The following is a 10347-nucleotide window of genomic DNA, read 5'->3' as shown; positions in this document are numbered from 1 at the left end:
AGAGAGGTGTGGTGAGGAAAACATCAGACATCATTCTGCCTTAACTGAAGTATTTACTTTATTGTCTCTTGCCAATCTTTTGCACATACAGACAGCAACTTCTCTAAATGGCCCCCTATCCATTTCTTTCCAGCTTTGAATACTCTAGAGACCACGCCTTCTCAATCCAGACTGGCCTATAAAAGAGCTGCAACTGAGGCGGGCCTTCTCCTTACAAGGAAAACAAGATGGCCACCACAGAGGCAACCTGAGAACACCTTGCCACATTAGTGCTTCCCAACATTACCCACTACCCCTTATGGGTAATGTTTGTATTCATGCTTGTATTCAAAAGGTTCCTTCATGTAACGATCTGCTAGAGGGTGTGGGGAGTCATAGCCCCGTCCTCCAGGGTATGAAGCAGGTATGGAGGAGATCCAGGCTCCAGACATCCAGAGACCCTCAGAGCACAAAAGACCAAGGAAGACCAACAGAGGGGCAACCAGAGTGGACCGAGCCCCAGAGGCCAAGGGCACCCCAGCCCCGAAGGAGCCCGACCGAGCCACAGGTGCCAGGCCCTGACAAGCAGCCACCAGGAGTGAGCCGGTGCATACCTGAGCGTTGATGTCTTTTAGAGTTTTTTTATTGTGGAAAAACAAAATGCAAAAATTAATAATCTTTCAAACCAGATTTCATTCTTTCAGATTAGTTTATTGCAGATAAAACAATAAAAACTCTGTGCAGCCTTCTTCTCTGAACCTGTTTGATGTAGAATCACAAAAAGGTACAACGAAAACAACAGAAGCAGAAATAGAATTAATCTCATATAAGCGTTCAAAGGTTTTATCAATGAAAGCTTATGTGTACAGCAACTTCCATGCAGGTTCAAAATACTTCAATTAAAAGCGAATAATACGATGTGACAAAATGTGATAAAACAGAAAAAATTAATATGAACTGATTAACCACAAAAAATGTATTAAAACACCCAAACGTCACACAAATAGAACACACGTTAAACTACACTAAAAGTAAAGTAAGAATATTTCAATAAAAAACAAGAGAAATTAAAAAAATATGAAATGATTTGTTTACATATGATGTTTTGAGCAAGAATAAAAATCCAGCTGTGATACTGACTTGAAGTGCTCTCACCCTGATGACGTTAACATCTACACACGGTTCATGTTTACACAGACTGATACCCCCCCCCCCCCCCCCCCCTTTGTGTATGATAAAGTACAAAAATACTAATTTCAGATCTGAGTTCATTTGAGTCACTCCATCTTCTGCTTCAAAAGTCTGACATTTTGCCTGGACAGGCATCAGATGGATCACCTCCCAGTTTGTCTGAATTCAGTGTACGCCTATTTGGGGATCATAGAAGTTTTCATTGAGGGCTTTGATAGCATCTCCTCCATAATGTCAAACTCTTTTGTTGTCCCACATAAACAGATGATTAACTGTGTCAGACATCAGAGCGCTCATCCAGAACCAAGGAGAAAAAGTCACATTTTTACATGAAGGAACATTTATTATTTATATAATTTTTTTAACTGAAGCTTCAGATTTCCTTCTGTCCCCGATCCATCTTGTTATAGTTTTCACATTCTCTCATTCTAGCAAAGCAGGATCTACCAAACACTTTTTTTTCAGAGAATGTCATGTTTTTCGATTTTGTGGGAAAGTTGGATCCATAAAAAAGTCATTGGTGCTTTTGCCGTTTTTGTTAACAAATTTCCTAATGTCCATTCTCGCTCTGCATCACTTGAGTTCTTGTTTTTATTTGCATCATTAGTCTCATAATCTGATTCAAATTGCATGAAAAAAAATGCATGATATGCACTTATTTTGTTTTGGATCCTAATTTCTCCTTGACCTCACACAGGAAGAGGATAATCGATTAGCCAGGTGTGATCCATGTGTGCTCGGGTCTGCGTTAGATATAAATGGAAGTGTATTTGTAGTTTTCTTTTCAGTGAGCAGAGTGGGCTTTTCTTATTTATTATGTTTTCTACAAAGGTCTCCTGAGTGGATTGCTATCGCTATTGTAAAGTTTAAATATTTCTGAGGTGACCCATTCACCTATATATTCCTCATAGGGTAAAAATTACCTTTCTTCTTTGCTGGAGGTTCAATGAGCTCATTTTCAAATGTTAATCCTCTTCAAGCTCCACCTCCACAGGGTAGTGATCACTGATGGATTGAGCCTGAATGTAAGCAAGTCAGAAATCCTTTTGAAGACAGCATGGTGGAGAATGCACAACATTATAATACGAGTGTTTGCATGTGAACACTTCCATGTGAAAAGTCTTACCATTTTCTTCCCTAATTTGTAGGCTTTCTGGAAGTTGAAAGGCTTCGCTGAGTTAGCAACAACAGCATCATACATCTCATCTCCATACACCACGATCCTGTTGGCAGAAAATACAGTCACCATTCTGTGCACTTTCATCGACACCATTGTGCGTTTATTTGAATTGAGAAAGATTTATATGTGATCAGATCATTCACACTTTTCTAGTGACAAGTAGCAATGCAGGGAATCCAGTTTATACAAATGTTTTCAGTGATACACCAAAGCTCAAGGCAACAGCTGTCCACTGTTCTTCAACAGCAGGCGGTTAAACAGATGTGTTTTACAAACCAGCAAGCTGGTCTGCAGGGCTGCTGAAATATTTTGTACTGTTCAACCAAAATTTTCTGTAATGTACTGGGTCAATAAATAGGTTATGATTGCACTTGTTCCTCGCTTCCAGTGGGTGCTTACTGCTCGTCTACATCTGGGGGCAGCAATGAGTCCGTTAACGCTCAGTGATTAAGAAAACTAGACTGAAATATTCAAGTTCATTTTTATTGTGCCAAATCACAACATGTTGGTTTATACTGCAGCATAAGGACCACACAGTATGTGGAAGACACATTAATTAGCGAGCAGTGATATATAAATACCTGAGAAGTAAAGAGAGACTTACGGTAGTAGAAAAGAAATGCTGTCCATCAGTGTGTCACAGGAAGTCACGCGGCGCTCTAAGACCATAGCAGCATAACCAAAGGAAGGTTCAGGGTCACCTGATACAACCCTAACTTTATTCTTCATCAAAAGGAAAGTTTTAGTCAACCTCCCAAATCAAACTGGGATCTGGTTCCACTGTAGAGAAGGCCCCGCCCCCCTGTCTACTTTTAACACTTGATAACTTGAATTATGACACAAAGATGAAATTTTGGATTAAATCTTATAAACTTGACCTTAAGTTTAATTCTTTATTGTCATACTATGTACAATCGTACAGCGTACTGTCCCATATTGCTGCTAAACGACCATAAATATATATACAAAATACAACACACACTATATCCAGAGATGAAGAATATGTGAAAAAAATACAGAGTCCCTGCAGACAGTGACAGTAGAATTAGAAATGGCAAATCTGAATAAACCTGTCATAGGTATGGTCATTAGCCCCAGTAGTGGTGTCAGCATCTTCATCTATCAGCCAATAATAAGGAGCAGAACTGATGCTTAGAGCTTCCCTAGTTTCATCATTCAGGTAACGTCCATCTGCATTGAAGTCGCCCAAAATCATGATGTTCTGCAGAAAAAAGCAAAATTAAAATTAGCATTGTAAATTATAACACATGTTGATTACATCAGTGCTATTATCGATTTTCATTTTACGCTTTTTATTATTCTTTTTTAATTAAAAATGTCTTTTAAATTCACATTAGTATTTGGAAAGTGTCCGTTAACATTTTATAATAACTTTTGCAAGATCCACTAAATTATGGCTGGAACAATATAAACAATGTAACACCAGCCGAGGCTTTTTACAATCCTCTTATGAAGCCTGTAAATACCCACATTAATCCATTTTTTATGCCCAAACACAGTTTGAGCCGATGTAAGTAGTTAGTTAATGTGGCCATTGGTGTTATGAATGAAGGAGAGTGTCACGGTCCCCGTGTCTCTCTGGTTGGCCCAAGCTGGCTACAGGTTTTGTTGTTGTTAGTTTTGGTTTTTTGTCTCTCCTCCTCCTCTCTGCCTGGGTGGAGCTCATTACGGGCTCTCACTCTTGGCCCACGCACCCGTGTGATGGTGTCCACCTGCGGCTGATCTGGCTGATTTCCCCAGCTGCTATTTAAGGCAGTGGCACAAAGCAGCTCACCGCTGGAACGTTGAACCACCTGAGTTCGTGCTCGCGGCATATTCAAAGAAGAATCGCTTACATGTGTTTTTTGTTGTGGAACTAACCTTTGACCTTCTGTCTGTAGATTCTGGACCGAATCACCGGACCTGTCCAAGTGGGGCAGTGTGTGGAGTGTTGGAGCGAGTGCGGCTGAAGAGGAGTGCGTGTGTGCGGAGGAGCGGTGGCGGTGACTGAGTGGAAGAGGAAGCGTGTGTGTGGATCCCCCCCCCCCCTTCTCTCCCTGGAGCCCTGGACCCCCTCCCAACTCACAGTACATATATTTTGCACTAAGGTGATCCCTATTGTAAATAAATCCCCTTTTTGTTTCCTTGAAAGAACTGTCTGCGCGTGAGTCCGTTCAGTAGCCATGACAGAGAGGTTCAGACTTGAAGCTGCGCTCTCCCTGCCTAATGACTGAGATGTGACTGATAGGATGTTAGCATGTGAGCACATCATGGATTATTGTTTTTTTCAGACACTTCAAATGACTACAAGGCACAAAATGAAATTATCGTTTTATTGAATATGACTTAAATGAGTGACTGAGATAAAAGTCATCAAGAAAGTGTTTACTGGGATTAGGGCAGAGGTTTTTTTTGTTTTTTTACCTATTATAATGATCAATTATTATTTTTAGAAGTAACGGTATCTTTTATGCTGTCAGTTCAAAATTATTAAAAAAACAAACATGGTCCATAATACATGTAATGTCAGACAGGCTGGCTTTGAGCCAACAGTAAATTAAGTAATGGCACGAAGCTGAGATGTCATCTGATCTGATATTTGCTGTTTTCACTATGTGCATTTATTTGAAATGGTGTTTTTGCTTTAACATGTTTCATAATATTGCATTTAACTTTATACAAGGAATTCGTTTTTACTTTAATAATGGATCTGTTTGGTTACATTGTAAGTCGAATGCTCTACATAGGATTTATGTCTCATATTTCTTACCTCCTGCACAAAGGGAGCCTCCTATCTATGGTTGTGAACAGACCGCCACACAGAGCACATATATTGGCATTAAAAAACTGGGATTTAAAAAACATTATATAATGATATAATTATTAAATATCTAATTATATAAATTATATAATTAAGAACACATGTATTTCTTCTCTATCCTACCTTTTATCAGCTGTATAACCCTGTGTACAAACCAGGTCAGTTTATATCAGTAGGATAAGTAATGATATTCAGGACAATAGCTCAGGCGCTTGAGTTTGAACCTTCAGTGTGGGCATTTCAGGTTTTTCTTAAAGTTATTTTTATTAAGTTAGTTTTATTTTGATGTACCTTCATCCTGCTTACACCTTTTCAGTTCTGTGTCTTATTATCAGCTTGTCTAACATCAGCAGAGGTAATGAAGAATTTTAAACTGCACTAACTTGTATGAAATGTGCTATGAAATAAAATGTGATTGCGTGATAATCAAATAAAATATTTATTATTTTTGTACCATATTTAACATATCGATTATATGTTATTGATTTAAAGCTTACATCAGTTTTCAGTGTTTCCCTTGCGTCTTCAACCACATCATCCAGAGCTTCCAGCTCATTTTCAGCATCATCTGGATCAATGTGGACTGGGATCAGAACCAGATTCTTCACAACTAGAAGCACAAAGAGACGTTATAAACATACGATTTACTGATTTACTTTTGATGAGGTGGCACCAGTGACTTTAGTAAGTTGACTGTATTGGGTGGCACAGACTGAGCCTGAAATATGGTTTGCCCCGGTGCCCCTTGTCTATAATACTGTAAGTCTTACAGTGAAAAATCTGTTGCATTCAAGCATTTTCCTGAAGTACAGCTTTAATATTCTTGCACCTTATTTCTATGCTTTTTACTTTCTTCTTTATTTTGGATTCCAAAATACTGCACACCAAAACAATTGTTACTTTTAATATTTTGAAATATAAATCTACTAATAAAGGATATATTAAGATATGCCCAAAAAGATGATTCTGTTCACCTGGATGTAGCATTTTCCACTGAAAACGTTACAGAAACTTTTAGAGATTTTCTACCTGGATGATTGAGCATCAAGGCATCTATTGGCCACTTTATGATGGTTAAAGCTACAAAGTATATGAGTAATTCATATATGTTTGAGAAATCCAAAAAAATCCCCAGCTATAATATTAAAGTAATGTACACACTAATTTTGCAGTCATCTCTGGTATGAATCTACTGGCTGGCTGGGAGTTTCCTGTGTTTACGTGTCCTCGCTGTGACTGCATGACCTCTCTTCATGTACGCTGGCTTCCTCACACAGTCCAAAGACATGTATGCTATGTTAACTTGTGAATTTAGAGTGTGAGCATCAGCGGTTGTCTGTAGCCCTCAGGTGGGCTGGTGACCTGTCCTGAATGTGCCATGCCTTTTGCCAAAGGGCTAATGAGATGGTACACACGGAACACCTGTGTCGCCAAATTAGATAAGTAGTTAAGAAGATGGATGGATGGTTAATATATGATCCTACATAATGACTTTATTTACTTTGGGCACTTAGAGTAGATTTTTATAGTAAAATTGTTGTACTTCTTCTGTTCTTGGTCATATCTGTGCCATTAATTTAACAATAATAAATAATATATTTAAATCATAGTAAATGGATTTAAGTGTTTATCCTGAAACGGGAGAACCAAGTCAGACTGATCTGAAGCAAAGATCATATACACATACATACCTGTATTTGGACATTCAAACATCACAATGAAGGGCTCTCGGGCAAGCACATCTTCGTTTTCTTCTTCATACTGGTAGTAATCTGTCACGTTTATTTCATCATGTCTGAGACACAAAGATAAACAGCTGTATTTTAATCTTTTCTGGGGATGATAGATTGACAATGATTAATTTCCTGGATGCTAAACAGAAACACTGAAATATGAAAAGGACTTACTTATTGCTATGAACAACAATTCCTGTACTTTTGTGTTATTATTTCATATTCATATTTATTTTTAGTTTTAAGATTAAAATTGAAGTTAATTTGTTAGTTTTTTCAAAAACTGGTTCAAAGATTTCAGTTTAACCTTTTAAAAAGTTAAAAGAAAAAATAGTTTTCGGTACAAAATAACATTTATTCCCTTTATCTGTGATACACACACAAACAAATTGTAATGTTTTTAATCAGTAGGTGGTGCTACAGAAACACAACTGTGAACCTCGTGATGGATACCTGTAGAAGAAGACAAACTGCTCCTTGCGAGAGTTTCGTCCTAATGGGTCACTGCTCAGCATCTCAAATGGATGATGTTTGTTTTTTCTGTTGAAAAACACAGCTCAGCTCGATTTAACTTTTATTCTTTATTGTGTGACTAAACGTGTCAGCGATTTAAATCCCAGTGAAAATGTGACGCACAGCTGCTGAAACTTTACAGCTGGTCTTCATTCTGTGGTTTCAGTAACAAACGATTTAACAGCTTTCAAGTATCAAACCTATTCCTTGAGCATAGAATCTGTATTGAACGTACATAAAACATGCTGTATATGAAAAAATCAGCAAAAACATGAAGGTTCCAGCCAGTTTTAAACCAAAACTCCCACCCAGTTTAATAACTGGCTAACAGTGGTAGTCACATTGTTCTAAAACAACAACTCGCTAAGCCACAGTTGCTCCATCGTAAACCTCTCAGATGTTCTGTGATTGTTACAGGTTATATAATTTGAGATAAATCACCCATATTTATTGAGCTCCGTGAGAAACTTTTTCATCGCATTGCCAGTGGGGTCCTGAACTTCCTGCATCACCACCAAACTGTACCGGGACACAATCTACGAGAAACACATGAACACGGTAAAAAACACGTTTAAAGACTGTAGCATAAAAGAAAATATTAGAAGTAATTTGAAGAAGCTTCAAAGACAATTAAGCAAGCACCACAAATTTAAACAAGCATCAGCTTTCATGAGCCAGCGTGAACAACATCAGGAAAATGAAAGGAATAAATGGTCCTATAATCAGCTATGTGTTGTTAGCATTTAGATAATATACTTATTTTTGTGAGATATGAAAAAAAGGAACAGGGCACAGACTGTAGTGGTGGATTACTGTGTTTAAAAAAAACAAACAAATGTAACCTCATGTTGCATTCAATAGCACAAAACTAATAAACACAATCAAAACTCTAAGTAAGTCAAAAAGGTCACAGTGTGCTCCACGACTATGATTTACCTTGATAAGGTTTTTCAGTATATTGTCATTATTGACTTTTTTCATTCCGAGGTTCTTCACATTAAACGCTGCAATCTTCATGGTCACTGTAAAAACAAAATTAACAACAGAGACTTCAGCAACAACAACACCGTTTAGCAACTTATTAACAACTCAGGGATAATGGAGTGTGCTGATGTTCTCCATGTTTGTCTAATAAATTACAAATATTGGTAGTTCTACACCCAAAGTATTAGTTTAAACATTTTAAGATAAAAAATACATATTTAAACCAGAGCACAAGAACTCAGGCAATGATAAAAAGATGCAAAGCAGGGAGGAATTGGTCAAGAGCCTCTGTGAGAGGTGCAGAGCCAAATTTAGTCATTGGAAATAAACAAGGAGCAAATATCTTGATTAAATTTACACATTTATTGTTTGGGACTTGGCTTTACCGTGTGTAACCATGATCACAACCATACAGAAGTGTACAGAAAATAGGATTATTTAATTTATTATCATATGTGTTTTATTAGCATGGAAAGATTATATCATTTAGCCTTATCTTTAAATAAAATAGAGTGAAAAAGTACAAGACAGTAGAAGAAAAAAGTGCAAAGCGTTTTTCTTAGTGTGATTTTATTCATTAATAGCCACAAGAGACATAAAGCAGACAGCAGTGTTGTTGACACATTACCAAGAAATACTGACACAGGAGGATGCACATGCTATTCATAAACACTGTTCATGAATAGAAATGAACTATTATTCATTCAGTCTATTTAAATTTGCAGGTGCAGATCCTCAACAGTTCACTCAATAGATGAATAATAAAGTGAGCAGGGAAGATAACTCTGCTTCACTAAAACTGGCACACTGTACGGTTTTCAGACAGGAAACTCTTTCATTTAAAACTGAAACAAATCTGAACTGTCAAAACCAGTCGCGTTCTTCTAACAGTTCCTGAAATATGTATTTATTAACACCTTTTATTATGATGTATATGTTCTTATTTGACACCTCAAGACCTTTTTATAGTATTATAGTATTTTTATTATTATTATTACTATTATTATTACTTATTACTTTCTTTTTCTGTTTGGCTGACTTTAGCAGATAAATATCTCCCACCTGCAAAAAACTTCCCCTGACAAAATGCATATAATCTGAAAATCATTTTGGCAGCTTCACAGCAGTCGAGCTGGTTTCCCGCCAATTCTAACTTTGAATTACACAATGCAAATTTTGCAAGTCCAGTCAAATAAACAGCTGCTCAATTGCCTGCAATTATTTCTCAAACTTACCTTTTTCTGTAGAAAATGCAGAAAACTAAGAACAGGAATTCACCAATCTGGCTATGATGTCCTTTTGAATTGTCCTTGCTATCAATGGGACTGACTGACTGTTTCTGCAGGCAGAGAGACAGCCCACGCAGTATGAGCATGCTCATACATGCAGCAGACACTTCCCTGAGAGATGGCACAGACCAAATGCAGAGCTAACATGGCGAGTAATCAAATCATAAAATCATTGATTACAAGCAACATTTTCACAACTTTATATTTATCTGGTGCCTCCTGTCAGCACAAGACGAGAGGACGTTCTTTTGTGGAAATGATGTTAAAAAGGGCCTCAGGATAACACATAGATGTCTAAAGGGTCAGTGAGGTATGGCTGTGTGACATGTTTTTATCCATGGCTGTGTTCATGACAATCCATTCATATACCAAATAGATAATATAGTTTCCTCTATCCTCAGAGATATATAAAGCTTCACTTGGTAATAAAAAAATCTTCTTTCCTCCACTGTGACTCAAGCTGTGCCTTTCATCTCTTCCTACACACAAATATTCCCGCTTCTTTCTTGCTTCCCGGTCATTTTAAAATACAGGATGCTTCCTGTTGATGTGCAAAAAAACAAAAAATGTCCTTCCACACCCACACCACTGAGACATCTTGTCTGGATGGTGCGGCTGTTTCACAAACGCTGTGGTAGCAGCTGTTTCCTTCCTGTT

At 37.5% G+C, this 10347-nt stretch overlaps 1 protein-coding gene and 1 pseudogene across 3 annotated transcripts in view; both read right to left on the bottom strand.

Annotated features, from left to right (window-relative positions):
* LOC309706110 (intermediate filament protein ON3-like) overlaps positions 1 to 10347 on the bottom strand; it is a 114720-nt gene that overhangs the window by 35266 nt on the left and 69107 nt on the right. The window lies entirely within an intron of this gene.
* On the bottom strand, positions 670 to 9791 carry LOC309706115 (deoxyribonuclease-1-like; annotated as a pseudogene). Its single transcript, XR_014280869.1, has 10 exons — positions 9637 to 9791; positions 8354 to 8439; positions 7859 to 7953; positions 7358 to 7444; positions 6863 to 6966; positions 5669 to 5781; positions 3421 to 3572; positions 2297 to 2393; positions 2094 to 2189; positions 670 to 738 (listed from the first exon to the last, which is right to left on the bottom strand). The product of XR_014280869.1 is annotated as a deoxyribonuclease-1-like (transcript).

Source organism: Aulonocara stuartgranti, assembly GCF_965226115.1.
Source record: "Aulonocara stuartgranti genome assembly, chromosome: 5".
NCBI lineage: Eukaryota > Metazoa > Chordata > Actinopteri > Cichliformes > Cichlidae > Aulonocara > Aulonocara stuartgranti.
The sequence above is the reverse complement of the archived record's forward strand: the minus strand, read 5'-3'. Positions and strand labels throughout refer to the sequence as shown.